Raw genomic sequence first — 24,938 nt, 5'->3', positions numbered from 1 at the left:
ATGCTGCTCTTAATCACCGCAGCCCTGTCCACTATCTCTGAGAAGGTCCGAGCTCGGAAACCTACCACCTGCTCATATAGGTTCTTCCTCAAGGCCTCCTTAAATTTCCTTGCCTTCCTCTCCTCATCTAGCACCATATACGGGGCGAACCGGGACAGCTCAACAAACCTTGCTGCATATTGCTACACTGTCATAGACCCTTGTGTCAGATACAAAAACTCTTATGCTTTCGCACTCCTGACCGTAGTGGGAAAGTACCGCTCGAAGAAAATCTCCCTAAAGCGACTTCATGTCATCGCTATAGGATCAGGCCTCTGCTCCTCAAGTTCCTCTATATCCTGAACCCAGTTCTCTGCTACCAACGGGTCCGCTCCTCCAGCAAAAGACGGGGGTCGCATACATGTGAACTGCTCAATCTTACAACTCTGCTCCCCTGAGCTCCTGGCCATCTCAGCCTTCACCTGCTGAGTGACGCTACGCAACACTGCATTAGGGTCTGCACCACCCATACTGGAAGGTTTTGCTCCATTACTTCTCGTATTCGTGTTGCTGTTTTCTGAATCCATCCTGCAAAGGAAGCAACTAATCTCAGCATACAATTACTATCACACAACTCATACACCGCTATAACTCATAAATTACTTTTCTATCTACATTCTTAATCCCCATTTAAGACTCATTCCTACCACTCAGAAACAAGACCCAACGATAGTATCCATGGTTTTCCTGAAATTGTCACCTCAGGAAAAACACAGAAACAACCCCGGTACTCTTGTCTTTAGGCTGCAAGATAAAATCCTAAATTCTCACCTCATCTTCTAGCAATCACTAACTCACATTTCAATCTACCCATCTCCTATTTCTCTCAAAATCCACTCCTACACTCCGGTAGTGTATTCCGCTGTCTACTAAAGTCTACAGAACCTAGCAACCTAGGCTCTGATACCAAACTATGACGCCCCGATTTCCATACAATTTTTTTTTCCAATAATAAATGAATTTTCACACATCATAAACAACATCCACCAATCGGCCACGTCAACAACCCTACTACCAATCGTGAAAAGTCATTTTATTTATAAAACCTAATAGTGGAAGACAATGTATTTAAATCATTCAGAATACAATACCTAAAGTATCTATATACACACATATACAACATTATCACAAACTCAAAAATTACTCAACAATAGGGGAATTACACCTCCCCTAGTCCAGAAACTCACCCTGTGTGTTAGGGTCTCAGCTCCCAATGGTCACAGAGCTCTATCGCCTGACCTATCTCTGTCTCCTGAAAAATTTAGATAATTTGGGTGAGACACATTTTAGTAAAAAGGAATAAATTATTTACAGTGTGTGGCTATATGAGTACAATTATAATACACTTTACTTTTCAAATCATCATTTCACCTGAGAAAATACACTAGAAAATATACTCTCATAGTCATATAGATATACAACACAAGCTTTAGAGAATAATAAAAAAAATAGTTGGATTAAAAACAAAAAAAAGTGAATTATTATTCCATTGAATTTTAAATAATAAAAAAAATCCTTATCTACACACCATGCAACTAATTCAAGCACCTTATTTTTTTTTTCCCGATACTTAAGAGATCTTCACGTATACAAATTGTTTTCTTCTTACTTGTTTAAAAATTCCATTTGTTCTCTAATATATTTTGAAGAAAAAAAATGTATAGCTTACAATAATAAGGATTATTAATTATAGTTTATTCATATATATATATATTCAATAATAAAATTTATTGACATTAAGTTGTTAGACATCAAAAGAGAAAGAAAAGAAACACAAAATTAGTAGTTAATACATTTTTTTTATTTTTACAATATTTTTGTTTGTAGAAATAATTTTATTTTTATTTTTAATTTTTTAAATAATTAAAAATATACCACTTTATTTTTTAAAGATATTTTTCACAAATAAAAGATACTTAAAATTTTTAAAAATTTTATGAAGGAGCGTAGACCTTCTTTGAACGGCCCTGATTACGCACTCCAATCATTCTAAGCGAAGCCCCACTTCGTCATGTCAGTTGGGCCGAGCTAAAGTATTTTTATCGGCCCAATCCAGCATAAGAGTCCATCTCAGAATTTGCGCTGGGTCCCTTAGCAGCTTCGTCTTGGATATAGGCCCAGGCCCAGTATTTTAGTTGAGAACCTGCTGGCTTGCATATTTTTACCTGAAGTATTTGAATCAGCTTATGATTTTTAAATCTAAGGAAAAGAGAAAATACAAATATTAAAAAAATTATTTTTTCATATTCATTAATTAATGAAAAAAAAATATGAATAAAAATATAATTTTACACGCGATTTATATTTGATTTTAATTTTTTTAATCATATTTAAATAAATTTTCGTTTTTAGTAGTATTCGGTATAGAAGGAAAATATAGTAAAAAATGAGTTTGCTTCTTATGTTCCTTTCTTTTCCATTCCCAACCAAAATCCTTGATTCAAATAGGTCCTTAGAGTTATCCACGCCTATACACATCTATGTAAAATCTACCCCAATAACTGTAGTTCTTCAATACTTTTGACAAGAAAATAGCCATTTTAACCTAATTTTGGTAAAGTATTGTTCGTTTCGAGTGTTCGATTCATTACACTTTACAAATTTGTTCTATAAAATTAAAATACGTCACGAGTTTGAAATACAATCTGTTTCAAAATTTTCTTAATGCATGTTTGTCAAGTGACTATGACATATCGCACTTGTTTTATGTTTATTTATTTATTTATGCTTTGTGAGGACTAAGCACACTTGCATGTTGGATAAAAGCCAAACAAGTAAAGATACTTCTCACCAACTCTTGAAAGGGAGTAGTAATGTGCCGAATAAAAGTCTCTAATGGGCAGTGGGGGAAATGGACTGTGAGTTTATATGTGACAAGGGCTTTGTGGGTGTGATGGTCGCCGACGGTCTCTCCATTTTGTCGCAAAATCACTATTGGTAAGGACAACATACTCTATAAAGTGCCAATTATTGGCATATCAAATAAAATCTATGTTTTCTTGAGTTATAAATTATACCAGAGGTACTTCACTTAAAATTCTTTGAGGTATGAAAAAATGAGTTTTTTTTTTTATTAAATTAAAATAAAATATTAAATAATACTCTATTTGTGAAAAAAAAAAATGCTCACGTAATCTCGCATAATGAATGGTAGATTTATTTATTTATTTATTTTCTAGAAGAAGGTAAAGGTAAGTTTATTTGCTTCGAATTAAAATAAATGTCACAAATGATTTCAAATTCTTACTATAGTCTATATTTTTCCATTATCTTTTCTCAAATGTATTTTTTTCCCGTAAAATCGTAAACAGAGTTAGTTGTGTTATAAATTCTGAACTTTTTTTTTTTCGATATAGTAGGTGTCAAATGCATATTTCAATAGAAAAAGGCAAAAAAATAAATAAATAAATTTGTATTCTATTTTTCATTTAAAACTCTTTAAAATTTTTGTAAATAGATTAGGCATAAAAGGTATAAGAAGAAAATACTGAAAATTGTGCAAACTTTCTACATTTTTTATCATAGAAAAAAATGTTCACACTTTCCAAGAATATTCTTGTAGTCGGGAGACACATTTATACCTCTATAAAGAGAAAAGAGTATACCCTTAAAATTGCATTTAAAAAAAAAATTAGGAGAAAAAACATAAATTTACTATCTAGGAGTGTGTTTTGAGATGGTCTAGCTTGTTTTATTTTAATAGGTAATTTCAAAATTTTAAAAATGAAATAGGTTTAATTCTACCAATCTTAGACTCTTTAGTTTCCAAAATGTGAAATACATTTTTTTTTAGAAATCACAATCACACTTTAGTTTATTTTCTTGAAAAAGGAAAACCAACCAAACCCCCACATAAGCCAAAACACAAAAATAAAAATATTCAAACTAAAACGTTTCCAAACATAATTTAAGAAATAAAAATTAGAATATACCAATTACCAAATAAAGACTAGCAACTATCCACAAATCTACTACTTTCATGTAACTTTATTTTCCATAAAATTATCTCTTGAAGTTAGGAATTCGAAGTTTGGATTTAGATATGTGCATATGCTAAAAAAAAATTATCTAAAAACTTTCAATTCTTTTTATTTTTCGACTAAAATAAGATTTATAACATCTTTATAAATGTAGTATTTGATAAACTCAAAAAGATATATAAAATTCATTAGTTAGTTAATAGCTATGTATATTAAATTAGTGCAAAATAACTTTTTTTTAATTTTTATTTTAATAGTCCTGATAGACATTGTAGAGACTTGAAAAATTATAATTATTTAAAAAATTATGAAAAATAATAAATAGAATAGATAAATAAATAATAAGGGGAAAATGAAAAATTTTGAAAGGAAGAATAGTAGACCTCGTCGATGAATTTCTTGTCCTCGTCGACAAGTGTTCTTTTGGGGATCGTCGACGAAATTCAGTTCCTCGTTGACGAAGAGATCCCGAATGAGTGAATTTTATATTTTAAATTTCGTCGATGAATGCATCCTCTCGTCGATGAATTCCCTTCTGTGGTTCGTCAACAAATCCTGTCTTCTCGTCGACGAAGTCACGTGGCAACATTGTGTATAAAAAGATTGGAGGAAGCTTCTTTGCGAAGAAAACATTTTCTTCTTCATTTTTCTCTCTCTAAAACGTTCTCTTTGTCTTCTCTCTAAGTTTTCGGCCCGGATTCAGCCCAAATCAACAAATGGAAACCGCTACAGTGTTCTATGGGAAATTCTCTACACGTCTAGCGGAGCAGATTTTTAACTTGGGCTTTTCGAGAATCGCTCCAAAGTTAAGGTAAAAGTTTGGATTCCTAGTTTTGGGGTTTTAAATTTTTATATAAGATTTATATGTTGAGAAAATGTTGAAATAGTAGGTTATTTGGGGTTTATTTGATGAAACTAGGGTTTTTGATTCAGGGTTCGGGTGAGCGCCACAAACATCAATTTGGGGCTCTTGCTAGCGTAGTTCAAGAAATCAGGTAAGGGGAATATATTAAACCAGGATTTTTGAAGAAATAACTCATGAAAAATGGAAATATTATGTATATAAGTATATGATTTTCATGTGGGTTCTAAAATGCCAACCGTTTAAATTGTAAATTTTTGAGCCTAGGGTTGTGGTATTAGATATTATTTGTGAAAATAGAAAGTTAAATGATATATTTTCTGGTTAATTGTGTAAAATATTTAATGTATATTATCAGTATATGAACGATGAATATTGTTTGGCTTATTTTCAGTGAACGTATGAATATATGTTGTTAAATTGTGTGACATGAGTAAATGAAGTTTTTGTGTTAAACTATGATATATATGTATGAGATGTTGGAAATACTGGAAATGTATTGAGAATTAAAAGGTGATATGAATTATTTTGCATGTGTTTGGTAATGTTAAATTACAATGTATGATTTGAGAACTGCGGTGGACCAGGAAAAGGGTACAGTATTGTTGCAGATATGTATGGAGTGTTAGTGCACCCACACGTCTTAGATAGAGTGTGGAGACGGGATGGTTGATTGTGCTGGGGAAGGGTAGTGTCCCGCTGGAGTCTAGACTAGTGTGTGAACAGTCAATTGTACCTACAGACTGTAGAATGTGGTTGATTTAACTCTGGAGGGCCAACTAGGGTTAAGTCCAACCTTCGAGCCACCCAACTTGTCATGGGGCAGGAGCATGATTAGGATTTATCACCGGTATAAAGGGTTCTAAACGCATAATTGTAAGTTTAACCATTGATAATATGAGAACAATGGAAATGGAAATGGCAGTTATGGAAGTAATGAATATAAGATCAGTAGATAAAAATGACATGAAAACAGAATATATAAAAACGGATATGAATATAGAAAGAAATGATGAATATGTGATACATGAATATAGAATATGAAAGTGAATGTAATGAATGACACAATGATAACAACATAAAAAGTAATGTAGTAAGATATTATTAGTATTAAATATAGTAGTATTACTTATATTTGGGGTGAAGTATACTCTTCACTCGAGGGTTTGTTGAGAAAGGTGAGTGTCCTGATAGGTATCAGATGTAGCTGTGGGCTGCATAACGTATCAGAGTAGAGGGAAGTTACTTGTATGAGCGGATAATCTTTCATATTCTCGGGAACTTCTGCAGGTAAATCTTTGAGTGAATATGTGAGTATGAGATAAATTAACTACTTGAGAGCTTATTGAATAAGCTAAGTGCCCTGATATGCTTTAGTTGTAACCGTAGGTTACTTAAGGTATCAGAACAGAGGAGTGCTACTTGTATGGGCAGGTAATCACCCAAATTCTTGGGAACTCTCTTTGGTAAAATACCTTGCATGTGTTTGAGTTGGAATAGAGAATGATTTTCATAATTGTGGTTTCATTTGAAAATAATGAATATATATATGTTGTACTTAAACCTCATGATGGTTACACACCGATTTAATGTATTCCATCCTTACTAAGATGTGTCTCACCCGATAGTTGAATTTCATCTTTTTAGGACCTTCGCAGGATCGAGCTTAGAGAGCTCGGGTTGTTGTAATATTTAAGAGAGAGAGAGAGAGAGAGAGAGAGAGAGAGAGAGAGAGAGAGAGAGAGTATGGACTGCTGGTTATGTATATTTTCTTTTGGGTATATTTATGTTTTCAGAGTTGTGAATACTGGATGTTGGGTTATGTTTTTGAGATGTAGATAGATGTAGAAACTCTGGTATATTATGGAAGAACTATTATTTTTTCTGCTGCGTAATTGATTTAGAGTTAGGTTCAGGTAAATGGAAAACATAGCACTCAGGTCCCACTAGGCAGGATTGAGGTGTCATGAGAAGGTAGCAAAGATATATTTCAAATAATACTCCTGACCCTAGTTTCGGGTTTGGGGTGTTACATTTTGGTATTAGAGCCTTAGGTTTTGGGATTCTGCAGACTCAAGGATGATTAATACTAGAGTATAGGAATAAGTGATAATGCGGATTTGTAATGGGTAGACTAGGTGTTGAGAGTTGTAGGATTTTGTCCTGTAGCCTGGAGGTGGAAATACGTCGATGATTTCCTGTGATTTTTCTAAAGCAGTCGACGACCTTAGAAAAGCCACGGTAAACCTTAGATGATTTCGTTTCTAAGCTGTGAAACTGGTCCTAAATAGAGAAGTTGGATGTATATTGGAATTTAGATTAATGATTATGTTGATAGGGTTATGATAATGAAATTCTTATCCCTTTTCTATTCTATTTTTAGGATGGATCCTAGGGACGAGGATATGGAGGTTGAAGGAAGAGATGATTCGGCGATTTCTAGTGAATAGGATATTGATACCTCCACGATGCTAAGGGGTATAGCTCGACAGGTCAGGGCAGAACTAAGGAAGGATCCTAAAGGGCAGAATTGTCTAGTGGTAGATCATGGCTGCATCATCAAGGAGTTTATGAGGTTGAACCCTCCTAATTTTGAGGGAGGACTTGATCCTATGACTATAGAAAACTGGGTTAAGCAAATTAAGGAAATATTGGAAGTACTTGGCTGCACGGACTAGCAGAAGGTCCGCTATGCTGCATTTAAAATGGCAGGGAATACGAAATGCTGGTAGCTTTCTATGAAGCTGCTAGAGGAACTGAGGTTAGTAAAGATAGCTCTGACGTGGCATCGATTCAATGAGCTATTTTTCGATAGGTATTTCCCTTATCTATCAAAGAGGAAAAGATTGAGGAATTTACTAATTTGACATAGGGGAATATGACTGTGGGGGAATATGCAGCTAAGTTTGTTAAACTGTCGCGCTTTGCTCCGTTCTTGATTCCGAACGAGGCGAGGAAAACCAAGAAGTTTGAAAAAGGCCTGAGACGAAGGCTTTACGAGCTTGTAGTGGGGTTCCAGGTTCAAAATTTTTCAGACTTGGTGGACAAGGCCTCAGTGCTAGAGAAGAGCATCCAGGGCGGTACAAATTAGACAAAGCAGAAGAAGAGGCCTGCACCTTCTAGTTTTCAGGTTGAGGGTAGTTAGGGATCGTGGAAGAGAGAGAAGCATATAGTGGGTCCGAGGCAGGAGATAGCAGATCGGGGTTATTTTGGTTATCAGGATAATCTGTCTTACTCTATATGTCATAAATATAATAAAAGGCATAGGGGTGAATGCCGAGCTAAGGGTCCTAACTGTTACAGGTGCGACAAACCGGGGCATATTAGGAGGTACTGTCATGAATTGCTGCCTATTGCACCTGCACCAAACCAGATCAAGGGAAATCAGCAAGTATCCCGAGGTGGAGGCTAATCAACATGTAATGACCCCAAAAATATATAGGTGTAGTGATCCTAAAAAAATATATTATAATAATAATAATAATAATAATAATAATAATAATAATAATAATTAATTAGTAATTATTAATAATATAATAATATATAATATAATAATAATATAATATTATATATATAACCTTCAGGATCCTTCTTGAAGGAAGGAACAAACATAAGGAAAAAAAAAAAAAAAAAATCCTGAGACGTCTTCACCCCCCCCCCCAACGCTCGCCCTCTCTCCTCACCACTCTCGTCCCTCTCTCTTCGATTTTATTGGCCTAATGAGTGCCAATCGAAAATCGAAAAATACCATTGGACTCCATTCTCTGCCACCGACATTTCTACCGAAATAGATTTGTCGTAGGAGCAACATAGGCATATTCTTTGGGGTAAGCTAAATTCTCACTTTTATCTCAATTTCTTATAAATCTTAAGCCTAATTGACGATCAGATACCACCACGAGAATCTAGGGATGATTCTCTACAAGTCTAGCAGAGCGGATTTCTCATGGGGTTGTTGTAGGCATAACTCCAAAATTAGGATAATGAAGTTATTAAGGAGGTAATTATTATTTAATTAATGTAAATTTAGAAATATTAGAATATTAGTCATTCTGAGGTTGAACTAGGGTTATTGAATTTAGGGTTCGGGTAAGCGCCGCGGGTGTAATTTTGGAACCTTGCAGGCATAGTTCTAGGAAATATGATAAAGGTGTTAAATGTAAGTTTAAATGTTAATTTGGAGTATATGGAGTCTAGAGAAGGTTATAGGTGTATTATATTGAGAAATGAGTTAATTAATCTGGGGAAAACGCGAATTGCAGGATTTAAGTTTCGGGCGGTGGGGGCGTAGGATCTGGGTTTTAACGAGACTCTCAGTAAGTTAGGCAAAGGGAATAAATTATAGTAGTATTTTGATATTATTGATTGAATGAATATGTAAAGACCCGAAAAATTAAAATGATTAAAATAATTAGAAATAAATAAATAAATAAAAGGAATGACGTGGGAAAAAGAAGAAGAAAAAATTAAAATTAAAGAAATTAAATTAAATTAAGATGAATTAAATAATTAGTTATTAAATTAAACATTTTTACATTAGATTTAAAAAAAAAACTAATTAAAATGATATATATAAGTAAGTTATTATAATATATATATATATATATTAAGTAAAAGAAGAAGGAAGAAGAAGAAAGAAAAAGAAGAAGAAGAAAGAGTCAGAACAGGCACGTCCCCCCCCCCCTCTACAAATTTCTTGCATGCCACGCCTCTCCATTTCTTTCTTTCTCTCAATTTCTCGATGAGTTTACAGTGGATTGGGAAACGGAAGGTGCCGTTGGATTCCAGGTTCCGCTGCCGACATTCTTATTGGAGCAGATTTTTCATGGGAACGACTTAAGCACTACTCCTGGGGAAAGGTAATTTTTCTCAATTTTCTCAATTTTGCTTTAAATCTGCTATTAAATTGGCGATCGGGTACCACCACGTGGTCCTAATCGCGATTGCCGTCATTTTGACGTCAATAAATTTTCAATTGGGGTTTTCTAGGCCCCACTCTAAAGCGAGAGTGAGATTTGAAAAATTTGGTAATTTAACTATATTTAAGGATATAATTATTTATTGGATATTTAAGGGCCTAGGAAGTATTAAAATAATATTTTATTTAGGATTAATTTAATGAAATTAGGATTTTTGATTCAGGGTCTGGGTGAGCACCGCAGGTATTTTTCGGAGTCCTTATTGGCGTAGTTTAAGAAATCAGAGGGGAAAAATATATATTGAATCAGAATTTTTATGAATTTAATGGAAAATAAATTGTGTTATATGTACGTGTATATGTTTCAGTATGGGTAAAATGTCAATTGTTTAAATTATATTTTTTTGAGTTTAGGGCTGTTTATTAGATATGTATATATGAAAATGAACTGATGAAAGTGGAAAAACATTTTCGGAGTATTTATGTAAGAAATGAAAGGTATTTTTAGTGTATAAATATTAAATGTTGGTTGACTTATTTTACAGGCAGTGTATGAATTTTATTGCTAAATTGTGTGGCATGAGTAAATGTAAATTTTGTGCAAATATATGTTAAATGTATGAGATGCAGGTTAAGTAAGTAATACATTGTGAATAAAATATGACATGGACTATGTTGCTTGTGTGTGTTAATGCAACCATGTAAATAAATGAAATATGCTCGGTAAATAGCTAAAATATACTGGGTAAAACAACTGAAAGTGGCTGGGTAAATGTGTAACAGCTGAAAGTGGTTGGGTAAATGTGTAACAGCTGAAAAATGTTGGGTAAAACAGCTAAAAGTGGCTGGGTAAATGTATGACAGCTGAAAAATGTTAGATAAAACAGCTGAAAAATGTTGGGTATGAAATGAAATGAATGAAATTGAAATGAAATGTGAAATGTGAACAATGTAAAATGGGAAAGAATCACTTAAAGTGAAATGTAATACAATGTTAAGCCATGAATATGAACAAATGTGTATGATTGAATAATGATAGAAAAAATGATGTATTATGATATTAGAAGTATGTATGTACGTAGAACATGTTACGATTGGGCGAGACGTACCTTTCACCTGAGGGCTTGTCGAGTAAGGCGAGTGCACTAGTAGTTACAGATGTGGCAGTAGCCGCATAACGTACTAGGGCAGAGGGAACTTACTTGTGTGGGTGAGTAGATTTCCCTATCCTTAGGGTCTTCGCCAATAAACTTTTGTATGAACTGTGTGAGTACGAGATCAATTTATCACTTGAGGGCTTACTGAATAAGGCGAGTGCCCTGGTATGCTTTAGTTGTGACCTTTGGGTTGCCTAAATACCAGAGCAGACTTGTATAGACGGGTAATCACCCCTATTCTCGGGTAATCTCGTAGGTTAAACATTTGCATGTATTTGAATAAGATCAGAGAATGATTTCAAAAATTGTATTAACGATTTTTAAATGTTAAATATTATGTTGATTATAAACTCATGTTAGTCACATATTGTTTTAATATATTGTTTCTTCCCTTACTGAGACGTATCTCACCCAAATATAAAATTATTTTTTTTTTCAAGATTTCCTTGAGATTGAGCTTTGAGAGCTCGAGGTTTTTATAGCATTATTGGGAAATAGAAAAAGAAAATGGTATATTTCTATGTTAATTTTGGGGAATGTAAATATTTATGTTTTATACCTTTATGTTTTAAGGCTATTGAGTAAAGAATGATTGTGAAAATATTGAATTGTTTTGGAAGTTAAGTAGATTTATGGAAATGCAGGTGATGGATGATTTAATATGGATCATAGTTAGAATTAGTAAACTCTGGTGTTATATTATATGAAGATTTTGTTCATGTTTTTCGCTGCGTATGTTATGGATCATGATTATCAGGATATTATCAGGTATAACGCACCGAACCTGGGTTTAAGGATTTGGGGCGTTACATAATATGTGGAAAATAAAGTTATGTTATTTTTTCCTTTGAAATTAATATATTATGAATATTAGATGAAAACTATGTGGCATATGACGTATACTGAAAAATATAAAATATAATGATGAGTAATTTTAGAGAAAATAATGAAATGAGAATTATTGATATGTTAGTGGAAAATGATGAAATGTGGTGTTTATATGTGAATAGAAATGATTTCTATGAAAATGAGAATGTGTGAATTACTGATATGAATATTTTGAGAAATGTTGAAATACGTGTGTAAAGACCCGAAAATTAAAATGATTAAAATAATTAAGAAAAATAATAAATGAACTGATAAAAGGAATAGTATGAAAATAATAATAATAATAATAATTATAAAATAAAATTAAATAAATTAAAATAAAATATTAATTAATTAATTAATTATTTAATTAAATTAATAAATTAACTAAACATTATTTAATTGAATTAATTAAATTAAGTATATGATATATATATATATATATATATATATATATATGTGTGTGTGTGTGTGTGTGTGTGTGTGTGTGTGTGTGTGTGTTTATATAATAAGGTATAATGTTATAATATTATAGTATAATATAATATATTTTATTATATACGTATATCAAATCTGGATGCTAGAAGCATCCAGATTGAAGATTAATCTCAGTGAAAGGCCGCCCCCCCTTCTCTAAATTCTCTTGCAACGCCTCTGATTGTCATCGTCTCTCTCTCAATTTCTTGATGGGTTTATCAGGAAACAGAAGGTGTTGTTGGATTCCTGGTTTCACTGTCGACATTTCTACTAGAACAGATTTATCGTGGGAGTGGCATAGACATCATTCCTGGGGTAAGACAATTTTTCTTAATTTCTCAATTTCTCTTTAAATATGCTGTTAACTCGACGATCGGGCATCACTACGCGGTCTTAATCGCGATTGTCGTCATTTTGATGTAGGTAAACTTTCAATTGGGGTTTTCTTGACCTCACTCCAAAGCGAGAGTGAGATTTGAGAAAATTAGCAAATTGGTTATATTTGCAGGTATAACTATTAATTTGAAAATTATAGTCCTAGAAAATATTTAAATAGTATTTTATTTAGGGTTAATTTAATGGAACTAGGAATTTAATTTCAGGGTTCGGGTGAGCACTGCAGGCATCTTTTTAGGGTCCCTGTTGGCGTAGTGCAAGAAATCAGGTAAGGGAAAGTATATATATTAAATTAGAATTTTTATGAATTAAATGAAAAAAAAATTGTGTTATATGTATGTGTAAATTTTTCGGTATGAGTTTAAAATGAAACTATTTAAATTATGTTTTTCTGAATTTAGGACTGTTTATTGGATATGCATATGTGAAATTGAACTGATGGAATTGAAATATTTTTAAAATAATTATGCAAGAAATTAAAAATATTTTTCTAGTATATGAATGTTAATTGTGGGTTGACTTATTTTCAGGCAATGCATGAATTTTACTACTAAATTGTGTGGCATGAGTAAATAGGAATACTGTGTGGAAATATGTTATATGTATGAGATGCATGATATACAGGGAATGAACTGAGTACGAAAATGTTAAATGAAATATGCTGCTTGTGTGTGTTAATGCAACCTATTAACAACTGAAATATGCTAGATAAACAGTTAAAATATGCTGGGTAAAATAGCTGAAAAATGTTGGGTAAATGTATGACAGCTGAAAAATGTTGGGTAAATGTATGACAGCTGAAAAATGTTGGGTAAAACAGTTAAAAGATGCCGGGTAAATGTATGACAGCTGAAAAATGTTGGGTAAAATAGCTGAAAGATGTTGAGTACGAAATGAAATGAAATGAAAAAGGAAATGAATGAAATAGAAATGAAATATGAAATGTGAACAATGTAAAATGGAAAAGAGTCACGTAAAGTGAAATGAAATGAAAAGTAAAAGATGAAATCATGAACAGTTGAGAGATGCAAAATAATGGCAAATAAAATAATGTATTATGACATTAGAAGCACTTATGTACGTAGAATGTGCTACGATTTGGGCGGGGCATACTCTTCGCCTGAGGGCTTGTTGAGAAAGGTGAGTGTACTAATAGCTTCAGATGTGGCAGTAGCTGCATAACGTACTAGGGCAGAGACAACCTACTTGTATGAGTGGGTAGATTTCTCTATCCTTAGGGCCTTCGCTGGTAAGCTATTATTGAACGGTATGAGTACGAGATCAATCTAACACTTGAGGGCTTACTGAGTAAGGTGAGTGCCCTGGTATGCTTTAGTAGTGACCTTAGGGTTATCTAAATATCATAGCAGAGGGGTACTACTTGTATGGGCGGGTAATCACCCCTATCCTTGGGTAATCTCGTAGGTTAAATATTTGCATGTGTTTGAATAGGATCAGAAAATGATTTTAGAAATTATGTTAAAGATTTGCAAATGTTAAATATTATATTAATTATAAACTCATGTTGGCCACACACTGTTTTAATATATTGTTTCTTCCCTTACTGAGATGTGTCTCACCCGAATATAAATGTATTTTTTTTTTTCAGGACCTCCTCGAGATCAAGCTTAGAGAGCTCGAGATTTTATAGTATTTTTGGAGGAAAAATGGTATAATTTTGATAATATTTTGGGATGTAGATATCTTATGTTTTATGTTTTATGTTTTATGTTTTATGTTTTAAGTCTTTTGAATAATGGATGGTAGTGAAACATACTGGTGTTTGTGAATACTGAAGGTGTAGGTTATGTTTTGGAGATATGTATTTATGTGAATACAAATGGATGTATGATGTATGTTAGAATGTAGATGGATGTAGAAAACTCTGGTGTTGTATTTGTTGAAAGATTTTAGTTATGTTTTCCGCTACATATATGATATTAGAATGTGAATTATTAGGTAAATGAATTGATTAGTAGCACTCCAGACCCACTTAGGGGTTTGAGACGTTACAACGTGAAGGATGATATATACTATTATGAGGTGATGAAATGTGCACAGAAAATGATGAGAAAATTTTTATTGAGATGAATTGAGATATACTGATTTGAGATTAAATGTGTACATTGATATGAAAATATGGGAACGTGAAATGAAAACGTGAATTCTGAAATGTGTATACTAGAATGTGAATATGGGAAATATGAAATGCAATATGGAAATTGAAATGTGATGATTGAAATGAGAATACTGATTGTGAATGTTGAATTAGGTGTAATCCCAAGAGGGGGCGTGTATTGGTTATTTTATAATTATTTGAATCTATTTACCACTTAATCCCTCGTTGTATATTTAACTAATCAATTTCAGGAATTTATTACAAAATTAAATTTATTTTACCAATGAGTTTTTTTTATCCAATTAATTGTGTGTAATGTTATTCAACCTACACATGCAATACGAACAATTTAAATGTAGTGTGGAATGTAAAGAGTAAAGGGAAGAGAGAAGACAAACGCGGTTTTTACGAGGTTCAGCCAACTCGGCCTACGTCCTTGCCTTGAGCAACCACTCAAGGATTTCACTAAAATCCATGCTCCTTAAATCGGGGCGGAGCTTTCCTTACAATCTGCTGCTTACAAGAGGTACAACTCCCTCCTACTCCGCTGCTTACAAGAGATACAACTCTCTCCTCAACCCCGGTTCACAAATCGAATCGTGAATACAATGAAAGCTGTAAAACACTCAAATTGCTTCCAAACAAAAGCTCGTGAGTACAATTCAAATTCCTAATACATTAACATATGATAAAATTTGAAGCTCAGAATGTATGAAACGATATGCTTTAACACACAAACCCCTTTTTATCAAATCTCACAAAAAATATTTGTATAACTCAATGCTTTGGAGAACTTAGGTTAAATCTTTGAATATAAAAACAACTTTGAAGATTGCAAAGATGTTAAAGACACTTTGTCAAATACAATATTTCTCTAAGTATTTCAATCTCAATGTGATCTTGGTAATATTTGACTTAATGTGTGTGTATATATATGTATGTATGTATGTATGTATGTATGTATCTCTAAGATGATAATACCAAAGATCAACACACTTACTATATGATTTTCAGAAAAATATCCTTCAATATATATATAGTTACAAACATAAAGAATCTTCAAATAAGTAGATTCGTTATATTGAAAATTTCAACTTTTGAATGAAATCTCACTTGATACAAAAACGTTTAATTAATAACTAAAGCTCTTCTCAAGTGATAATCTTCTTAAAAAATGATTTGCTATATGCACACACAAGATCAACCTCTTAATAAGAATTCAAAAGTAGATTTTACAATGATATACTCTATGAAAAACGAATATCAACAAGTAGATCAACTTATATATGAAGAACTCTATCCAACTAACTCTAAACAAAAGGTATGATCTATCAAATCTCAATACTAGAATGAAAAACAGATGAGTAACCGAGTTCCCCTTAGATATTATGAGTAGATTTGCCCAAAGTAGATGAATATAGAGTGAGGTGCAGGCAATCGTATAACAATCATCTCAAGTTTCTCTATTCTCTTTCAATAAGATGTGTTCTTCTCTTCTTGTGTGTCTTAGCTTACGTTCTATTGTTTAAATATTCAGTATATATAGTGTCTTACCCTTAGAATTGATCTCAACCGTTGGATCAAAAAGATAGCTCGCGAGTTCTTTAAATAAAAATTAGATTTTTAAGTTTTCCAGCAAGTTCAGGCGACTGAAGTCTCTTAAAGATTTGAAAATTTAACTTGGAGTGCAAGGTTAGGTGCCTAAGGTACAATTCAGGTTCTTGAAGTGGCAAGTTCAGGTGCCTGAAGTCTCAAGTTCGGGCAACCGAAGTGCCTCGACCAGGTTCTGTGTTTTCCATTAAATCTTCAGGTGACTGCACTTAATCTTCAGGCTCCTGAAGAAATTCTTCAGGCGACTGAGGTTGAGTTCAGGCAACCGAAGTCCCCATTTTCTGAAATTTTCTTTTCTAATTTAAACTTCTGCTTTGCTCTCATTCTTGGGTCTTTTATAAAACATATTTTCTATGATTTTAAAAGTATTTCTAAGTCCATGAAAATCCCCTAATGATATACATGAAATGCATAAATCCTAAAGTCATTCTAAGTTATGTTGAGCCTCAAATTAAATCATACGAAAATGTAAATACATGAGTTCTAAGTACCCATTCCCAAAATATTCTTGAACTTTGACGCTTGCATCTTGATGCTTGTACTCTTTGAGTTCCATGGATCTTGCCAAGATATGTATCCTTTGCTTTATGGCTTCCATGACTCGTCGTCCTTCTGTGCATGCTTAATATAATTCTTGTTCACAAACTCAATGCATAAATCAAATACCAAATGATTTGTCATTATCAAAACGGGATTGAACTCGTAGAGTCAACAATCTCCACCTTTTTGATGATGACAAATACACAGGCAAAAAAATATATATAATGGGTTACGCCTAACAAGACTCCCCCTCAATTAATGCATCAAATATTCAATAAATAAAGATATGCTCATGTTCATACACAAAGTGTTGAAATATGCTCATGATGTTTCAACAATTTTTATTTTTGTTATTATCTTTCTCTTTTTGCATATCTCCCCCTTTTCATAACATTAATAACAATTTGTTTTTGCTCATTCTTCTCCAATTTGTTTTTGCTCATTCTTCTCCCCCTTTTGACATAAAAAAAAATGTGTAAAATAATAAGACATGAATGAAAAAAAAAATGTGTAAAATATTAAGACATGAATGGCTTTAACCTTATGTTCTTTTCCCCTTTGAAATTTTAAAGTTTTAATCTTGTTCAACCATTAGATTTTGGAAAAAATTTACTTCTCTCCCTTTTACATCAAGCATCCCCCTTGCTAATGCATAAGTTTCAGTGATTATGTGAGAATACCAAATATTGATTGATGTGATACCAAATAAGGACTAATGTTATGTCAAATGTGCATGCAAGTTGATTGATTGATTTGATACCCAATGTTAATTAATGCGATACCTAAAGATGATTGATCTGATACGAAGTGATTACATCTTAAGTGATGTTGCTCCCCCTGAATTATGTTATCTAATATAATTCTAGGCAACCTCTCGACTTTGCATCAGACCTAATTCACGCCTAATTTGGATAAACCTATCCTACGCAAGTGGTTTCGTAAATATATCAGCCTATTGTTCATCCGTGCATACAAACTCAAGTGTCACATCCCCTTTTTGTACATGATCACGAAGAAAATATTGTTGTATCTCTATATGCTTAGTTCGTGAATGTAGTATGAGATTCTTTGAGATGTTAATTGCACTCGTATTATCGCATCTTATAGGGATTGTTTCATAACTTAATCCAAAATCCTTCAGTTGTTGCTTTATGTATAGCGTTTGAGCACAACAACTACCTGGCGTTATGTATTTAGTCTCAGTAGTGGAAAGAGAAACTGAATTTTGCTTCTTGGAAAACCAAGAGACTAAGGAATGTCCTAAGAAATGACAAGAACCACTCGTGCTCTTCCTATCCACTTTGCTACCTGCAAAATCAGCATCTGAATAGCTGATAATCTCCAAAGACGTGTACTTAGGATACCATAACCCAAGTTCCACGGTTCCTTTCAGGTATCTAAGTATTTGTTTTACAGCTAGCAAGTGTGACTCTTTTGGTGCAGACTGAAATCTTGCGCACAAACATACGATAAACCTTATATCAGGTTTACTGGAAGTTAGGTATAATAAGCTACCAATCATTCCATGATATAGTTTGACATCTACTGGTATACCTTGTTCATCTTTGTCTAATTTAAATGAAGCGCTCATAGGTGTACCTAGTATTTTTCCATCTTCCATATTGAAATTTTTGAGTAGGTCTCTAATATTCTTCGAATGATTTATGAATATTCCATGTTTTGCTTGTTTGATCTGAAGTCCTAGGAAGAAATTTAGTTCTCCCATCATACTCATCTCAAATTCATTTTGCATTGTATTGGCAAATTCATTACACAATTCTTTATTCGTGGCTCCAAATATGATGTTATCTACATATACTTGAACTAGGAGAATATCTTCTTTTTTAGTCTTTATAAATAGAGTTGTTTTTATCTTTCCTCTTATAAATCCATTTTCTAATAGAAAACTGCTTAGCCTTTCATACCAAGCTCTAGGAGCTTGCTTTAAACCGTACAAGGTTTTAGTTAGTTTATAAACATGATTTGGACTCTTATGGTTTTCAAAACCTAGGGGTTGTTCTTCATACACTTCTTCATTTATATAGTCATTTAAAAATGCGCTCTTGACATTCATTTGATATAACTTGAAATCCTTAAAAGCTGCATATGTTAAAAGCATTCGAATGACTTCCATTCTAGCTACAGGTGCAAAGGTTTCTTCAAAATCTATACCTTTTTCCTGGTTATATCCCTAAGTTACTAGTTTAGCCTTATTTCTCACAACTATTCCATGTTCATCTTTCTTATTCTTATATATCCATTTGGTTCCAATGATTGACTTATCCTCAGGTCTAGGAACTCGTGTCTATACTTTATTTCTCTCAAATTGATTTAACTCTTCTTGCATGGACAACACCCATGATTCATCCTCCATAGCTTCACTCACATTCTTAGGTTCTTCTAGAGATAGAAATGCAGTGTGACAAATCATATTCCTAAGCGAGGATTGAGTGGCTATGGCTACTCCACGTAATGGTTCACCAATTATTTGATCTATGGGATGATTCTTTATGTATTTCCATTTTCTAGGTGGTTCATTAACCTCATTTTCAATTTGATTAGTTTCAGTGGATGGTTCTTTAAGTTTATTTTTATTTTCTGAATCATTCTCAATGGACAGTTTCTCAAGTTCCTTGTTTATCTCAATTTCATTTTTATCAGTTCTTTTGGAGAAGGGATTTGACTCATCGAACACTACATGAATAGACTCTATAACCGTAAATGTTCGTTTGTTATACACTCTATAGGCTTTACTATCTAAGGCATACCCTAGGAAGATACCTTCATCTGATTTCGCATCGAATTTTCCTAAATGTTCATTATCTTTAAGCACAAAAAATTTACAACCAAAGACATGAAAATATGATATGTTTGGTCTATGGCCATTCCATAACTCATACGAAGTCTTATTAAGTGATGGTCTAATCATTGGCTTCCCATACTGGAGGTAATCCCCTGAGTATTTTCCTGATTAACTCATAAGTAGGGTAAGTCCTTCCAAGTGCATTTAAAGAATTTATGATGTGTATGAATCTAATGTACATGGATTGTATAGATTCATCGACATTCATTCTAAATGCTTCATTTTCATTGGTGAGCATGTCTATCCTACTATCCTTGACTTCCTTAGTGCCTTCATATGTAACTTCTAATTTTTCCCAAATTTCTTTAGCCGAGTTACATGCCATTATCCTATTAAATTAATTTATATCTAATGCACAAAAAAACAAGTTCATGGTAGTGACATTGATTTGTACTGACTTCTAGTCCTCTTCATTATATTCATCTTCAATTTTAGGTACATTAGTCTTATCAATTATTTTCATGGGAATATGATTTCCCTTAGTCACTATTTTCCATACCTTCTAATCTACGTTCAATAGATATATGCTCGTCCTATGTTTCCAATAGGTATAATTTACACCATAGAAAATTTGTGATATAGTGGATGAGTGTCCCTCACGAATGGAGTTACACCGATGTGTGCCATGTGATCTTTTTACACAAGAACTATTAAGTCTATGTACACCCTCTTTAATACCAATTGTTGAATTAGGTGTAATCCCAAGAGGGGGAGGGGGGTGAATTGGGCATTTTATAATTCTTTGAATCTGTTTACCACTTAATCCCTATTTGTATATTTAACTAATCAATTTCAGGGATTTATTACAAAATTAAATTTATTTTACCAATGAGTTCCTTTTACCCAATTGATTGTGCGTAACGTTATTCAACCTACATATGCAATACGAACAATTTAAATGTAGTGCGGAATGTAAAGAGTAAAGGGAAGAGAGAAGACAAACGTGGTTTTTACGAGGTTTAGCCAACTCGGCCTACGTCCTTGCCTTGAGCAACCACTCAAGGATTTCACTAAAATACCTGCTCCTTAAATCAGAACGAAACTTCCCTTACAATCCGCTGCTTACAAGAGGTTCAACTCCCTCTTACTCCACTGCTTACAAGAGATACAACTCTTTCCTCAACCCCAGTTCACAAACTGAACCATGAATACAATGAAATCTGTAAAACACTCAAATTGCTTCCAAACAAAAGCCTGTGAGTACAATTCAAATTCTTAATACATTAACATATGATAAAGTCTGAAGCTCAGAATGTATGAAATGATATAATCGTTTATGAATGATACGCTTCAACACACAAACCACTTTTTATCAAATCTCCCAAAAATATTTGTATAACTCAATGCTTTGGAGAACTTAGGTTAAATCTTTGAATATAAAAACAACTTTGAAGATTGCAAAGATGTTAAACACACTTTGTCAAATACAATATTTTTCTAAGTATTTCAATCTCAATGTGATCTTGGTAATATTTGACTAAATGTATATATATACATAGATATGTATCTCTAAGATGATAATACCAAAGATCAACACACTTACTATATGATTTTCAGAAAAATATCCTTTAATATATATATGTATATAGTTACAAACATAAAGAATCTTCAAATAAGTAGATTTGTTATATTGAAAATTTCAACTTTTGAATGAAATCTCACTTGATACAAAAACGTTTAATTAATAACTAAAGCTCTTCTCAAGTGATAATCTTCTTAAAAAATGATTTGCTATATGCACACACAAGATCAACCTCTTAATAAGAATTCAAAAGTAGATTTTACAATGATATACTCTATGAAAAACGAATATCAACAAGTAGATCAACTTATATATGAAGAACTCTATCCAACTAACTCTAAACAAAAGGTATGATCTATCAAATCTCAATACTAGAATGAAAAACAGATGAGTAACCGAGTTCCCCTTAGATATTATGAGTAGATTTGCCCAAAGTAGATGAATGTTGAGTGAGGTGCAGGCAATCGTATAGCAATCAACTCAAGTTTCTCTATTCTCTTTCAATAAGATGTGTTCTTATCTTCTTGTGTGTCTTTAGCTTACGTTCTAGGGTTTAAATATTCAGTATATATAGTGTCTTACCCTTAGAATTGATCTCAACCGTTGGATCAAAAAGATAGCTCGCGAGTTCTTTTAATAAAAATTAGATTTTTAAGTTTTCTCGCAAGTTCAGGTGACTGAGATCGAAGACTAGGCAACTGAAGTCCCTTAAAGATTTGAAAATTTAACTTGGAGTACAGGGTTAGGCGCCTAAGGTACAGTTCAGGCTCCTGAAGTGGCAAGTTCAAGCGCCTAAAGTCCCAAGTTCAGGCGACCGAAGTGCCTCGACCAAGTTCTGTGTTTTCCATTAAATCTTCAGGCGACTACACTTAATCTTTAGGCAACTGAGGTTGAGTTCAGGCAACTGAAGTCCTCATTTTCTAAATTTTTCTTTTCTAATTTAAACTTCTACTTTGCTCTCCTTCTTGAGTCTTTTATAAAACATATTTTCCATGATTTTAAAAGTATTTTTAATTCCATGAAAGTCCCCTAATGATATACATGAAATGCATGAATCCTAAAGTCATTCTAAGTTATATTGAGTCTCAAATTAAATCATACGAAAATGTAAATACGTGAGTTCTAAGTACCCATTCCCAAAATGTTCTTGAAATTTACTACTTGCATCTTGATTCTTGTACTCTTTGAGTTCCATGGATCTTGCCAAGATATGTATGCTTTGCTTTATGGCTTCCATGACTCGTTGTCCTTCCGTGCATGCTTAATATAGTTCCTGTTCACAAATTCAATGCACAGATCAAATACCAAGTGATTTGTCATTATCAAAATCGGATTGGACTCATAGAGTCAATAGTGAATACTAGGCAAATGTAAACATTGCAAAGTACGAAAGCAGCAATGGGATCATTGAAATATGATTGATGAAATGCTAATACCGCATAATGATTACGGGTATGTGGTAATGATAACCTTGATGGATGGATATGGAAACCCTAATGATGGGTTGCGATATTGAGCACGATACCGTTGCTAGTGGTGTTAGTGCAACCACACGAACTCGTGGAGTGTGTGGCGTGACAGTCGACTGAGCTGTATAGTAGAGTTCTTGTGCCCCCTGAGTCCAGATCAGGGCTATAGGTCGGCCATTCGTACTACGAAGATAAGATGTGTGATATGATATTTTGATCTAACCAGGTTGGCCAACCGCGTTTAGATCTAGCCTTCGGGCTGCACAACCCTGACTATGGGGGGAAAGCATGGCGTAGTGAATATCCTTAGGGCAGCCATGAGTTGCAGACATGGGTATGTTGATTACTTGAGACACTCATGAGCTAGATGAGAATGGAAATGTAATGAAATTGGAAATGAAATGAAAATGGAAATGTGAAAGAAAATGAGGAAAGAAATAGTGTGAGTTAATAATATAAATAACTAAAGTGAAGTAAAACACACCGCTTGAGGGCTTACTGAGTAAGGTGAGTACTATGATAAGTATCAATTGTTGCCAAACCTAGGTTATCCGGGTAAGAATACAAACGATATCAGAGCAGAAGGAAGCTACTTGTATGGGCGGGTAAGCTTCCTTATTCTTAGGAACTTCACTAGTAAACATGAGTTGTGTATGAATGATTTTGGAAACGAAATTAAAAGCTTTTAAAAGCTTGTGATGTATATCTATACGAGTATGAAAATGAAATTGTATACTTTCTCAGATGAAAATCACTTTAATGAGTATTTTGATATAATTGAACTCATATTGCCACACACTGTAAATAATTTATTTTGTCTTACTAAGATGTGTCTCACCCAAATTATCTAAACTTTTTAGAGAACAGAGACAGGCCAAGTGAAAGAGCTCCGAGACAGTAGGGAGCTGAGACCCTGATACACAGGGTGAGTTCTTGGATTAGGGAGGTGTAATTTCCCTAGGGTTGTGTTGTTTTTGAGTATGAGATGGTAATGTATATATATATGTATGTTGATACTCTAGGTATTGTATTCTAGTTTTTATATATATACTGTCTTCCACTGTTAGGTTGTATAAATGAAATGACTATTTACCCGATACCCAATGCGGATCGGGTCATATGAGTGGTAATAGGGTTGTTGACGTGGTCGATTTGTGAATATTGTTGATGACATGTGAATATTTATTATTGTTTATATAAAAAAAATTTGGTACGAAAATTGGTGTCACACAACACGTGTGTATACAATGGTCCTAGACGAGGCAGATAAAGCCAAGGGGGTAGGTATAAGTTTATGTTTAAAATAATAAAGGTTTCATTTGATTGTAGTTAATATAGAATTTCAGATGATGGTATATACTGAATTGTATGAGATATAGTGAGTTGGTGAATTGTAGAAATGTGAAAATGAATTATTAGAAAATTTTCGAGGACAAAATTTTCTGAAGGAGGGGAGAATGTAGAGACCCTAAAAATTATAATTATTTTAAAAAATTAGGAAAAATAATAAATAGAATAGATAAATAAATAATAAGGGGAAAAGGGAAAATTTCGAAAGAAAGAACAGTAGACCTCGACGACGAATCTCTTGTCCTCGTCGACGAAGAGATCCCAAGTGAGTGAATTTCAAATTTTAAGTTTCGTCAATGAATGCATCCTCTCATCTACGAATTCCCTTCTGCGGTTCGTCGACGAATCCTGTCTTCTTGTCGATGAAGCCACGTGGCAACATCGTGTATAAAAAGATTGGAGGAAGCTTCTTTGCGAAGAAAACATTTTCTTCTTCATTTTTCTCTCTTTAAAATATTCTCTCTGCCTCCTCTCTAAGTTTTCGGCCTAGATTCAACCCGAATCAACAAATGAAAACCGCTACGGTGTTCTAGGGGAGATTCTTTACACATCTAGTGAAGCAAATTTCTAAATTGGGTTTTTCGGGAATCGCTCCAAAGTTGAGGCAAGGGTTTGAATTCCTACTTTTTGGGGTTTTAAATGTTTATTCGAGATTTATAGGTTAATAAAATGTCGAAATAGTAGGCTATTTGGGGTTTATTTGATGAAACTAGGGTTTTTGATTTAGGGTTCGGGTGAGCGCCACAAACATCATTTTGGGGTTCTTGC

The sequence above is a fragment of the Malania oleifera genome, chromosome 13, assembly GCF_029873635.1.
Source record: "Malania oleifera isolate guangnan ecotype guangnan chromosome 13, ASM2987363v1, whole genome shotgun sequence".
Lineage (NCBI taxonomy): Eukaryota > Viridiplantae > Streptophyta > Magnoliopsida > Santalales > Ximeniaceae > Malania > Malania oleifera.
The sequence above is the reverse complement of the archived record's forward strand: the minus strand, read 5'-3'. Positions refer to the sequence as shown.